This window comes from Penaeus chinensis, chromosome 7, assembly GCF_019202785.1.
Source record: "Penaeus chinensis breed Huanghai No. 1 chromosome 7, ASM1920278v2, whole genome shotgun sequence".
In the NCBI taxonomy this organism is placed as follows: domain Eukaryota; kingdom Metazoa; phylum Arthropoda; class Malacostraca; order Decapoda; family Penaeidae; genus Penaeus; species Penaeus chinensis.
The window spans coordinates 7524688-7527187 of NC_061825.1; positions in this window are offsets into that span (position 1 = coordinate 7524688).

Here is a 2500-nt window from a genome sequence, read left to right on the forward strand (position 1 = left end):
ATGGAGGAAGTCAACCAGCAAAATTCCCCTCTGCATCCCAGAAGACAGTGGCCATGACCTTTCCTCTTGAACACTCAGATTTTGCTTTGATTGGTCCACTTATACCCCTAGGCAGCCCCTTCTTTGATTGAATTTTGTCCTTAGGATCGTACTAGGGCCATGTTTCATTCCTGTCACAATTCTCTTCAGAAAAGCTTCAGAGTCTTCATCCCACTTGTTCCAAATTTCAATTGAAACATCTATCCTAGGGACCCATCGAGCAGAAAGCTTGCTTAGCCCCAAACTCTCCACCAAAATTATGTGTTCAGAACCCACAGAGATGTTGAGTGTGTTTGCTACTGATTCAGTGGTTATTCGGCTATCCTTTTCAGTCATGTCTCAAACAGTATCAATGTTTTCCTCACAAATTGACGTTGATGGCTTGCCACTGCGAGGCTCATCTTCAATTTAATTTCTTCCTCTTCTGAACCGACTTATCCATTTGTAGGTTGTTGATTTCTTTGGGGTATTGTCACCATAAATTTGTTCCAAAACTTCAATAATTTGCCTATTCTCCCAACCGAGTTTCACCATGAATTTAATGTTTGTCCTGGCCTCGATTTTGGTGGATTTCATGTTGCTTGAATAGTGCCTAACTACAAACTAGCGGCAATGCGTTATTACCTGCATTTAAGGGTTCATGCTTGAACACGTTATAACACATTGGTACAAGAATGTTCAGATGCATTGAAATCAATATTCTTTTCTTATGATTTTTAGTTAAGGACTTTTTCCACAAACTTTTAGAAGCCCCCTCGTGTGTGTGTGTGTGTATTTATATTTATATACATATACATATATGTAGATAGATAGATATATATACATATATACATATATACATACATATATATCCTCCTACCCAGCAAGTAAGGCGGGCTGAGGGTCTCTCTGGGTTGGGAACCGCTGGGTCTCCGGTAGGGAGCAGGGGTTACTGCCAACCTGGCATGAGGCTTGTGGGGGAAAGCCCCAGGGAACCCCGCAGGTGGATTATGGGACCAGCAGCCAGCCAAACCCCTCTATATGGGGCAGGCGGGCTGTCAAGGTGGGGGCCTGGAACGTCCAATCCTTGCGACGGGATGATTGGTTACCACTACTGTCTAGGGAATTGAAGCAGCTGAAAGTTGAGGTAGCTGCTCTCTCAGAGGTGAGAACTGACAGCAGCACGATTAGTGTGGGTGGCTACACTTATTACTGGTCAGGCCGCAGCGATGGCCACCATCTCCAGGGAGTAGCCATAGCCATCTCCAGCAGACTTCAACCCTCGGTAGTAGAGGTCACTCCAGTTGATGAGCGTATTATGGTATTGAGACTGATGCTTTCATTTGGCTTTGTCTCTTATTGCTGTATACGGATGTATATAAACTTGAGGTGAAAGAGATGTTTTACACCAAACTTGCATCTGTGAAAGACAGTTGTCCTCAGCGTGATATTCGTATTGTTCTTGGCGACTTCAATGCAGTATCCAGCTGCGATCGAGCTGGCTACGAGATGTCTGTCGGTCCTCATGGCTCAGGAGCTGATGCTGGCAGTGGGAATAGCTTCCTTTACCGGAACTTTGCTAGGTCCCAGAAATTGAGGATTTAAGGCTTCTGGTATCAGCATTCTGAACCGCATCGTTGGAGGCTCCTCCAGAACTCTCCGGGTCCACTTTAAAACCCCCCGTCGCTCCAATGAACACTTTAGAGTGCTTCATGTGGACAGATTGAGGGAGGATGAGTGTGCCAAGGGTTTGCCAAGGCTATCTCTGGTAATTTCACAGCACTCGAGGGTCTGACAGACCCTGTTCTTCTGTGGGACACCTTCAAGCGTGAAATGCTTGATGCAGCCCAAGAATCATTTGGTGAACACACAATTTTATCTTGCAGGAGACACTGGAAGCCACAGATGCTTGTCGTGTGGCTCAATTGTCGGGGGATCGCAACTTCGGGAATCTTGCAGAGGAAGTCAAAAGCCATTTTCTAGTAAATGACCAAGCCCTGAGAAAGCTGAACTCCAAGCCCTTCTCACAGACGACTGCAGTCCACTCAGCAAGTGGCCAGATAATCACAGATCCTTATGGGGTGTGGATGCGTTGGGCTGAGTATTTTGAGCAGTTGTATGAGGTTGATCCAGCAACAGTTAATTTGAACGTGGGTAGTGTTGAGACTCCTCTGCCAGACCCACCCATCAGCGAGGATCCACCCTCCCTAACTGAAGTTAGGGGGGTGATCTTCAAGCTGAAGAGTGGTAAAGCAGCAGGTGTTTGCATCATCCCAGCTGAGCTGTTAAAAGCTGGTAGAGAACATATGGAAAGGGGCTTGCATGCTGTCCTGACTGCCATCTGGCAGACTGGTACCTTTCCCCCCGATCTGCTGAGGGGTGTGGTCATCCCTCTCTGGAAGGGGAAAAGGGATCGGTGGGACTGCATCAATCACCGAGGCATTACACTACTAAGTATACCAGTCAAGGTACTCGCGCACAT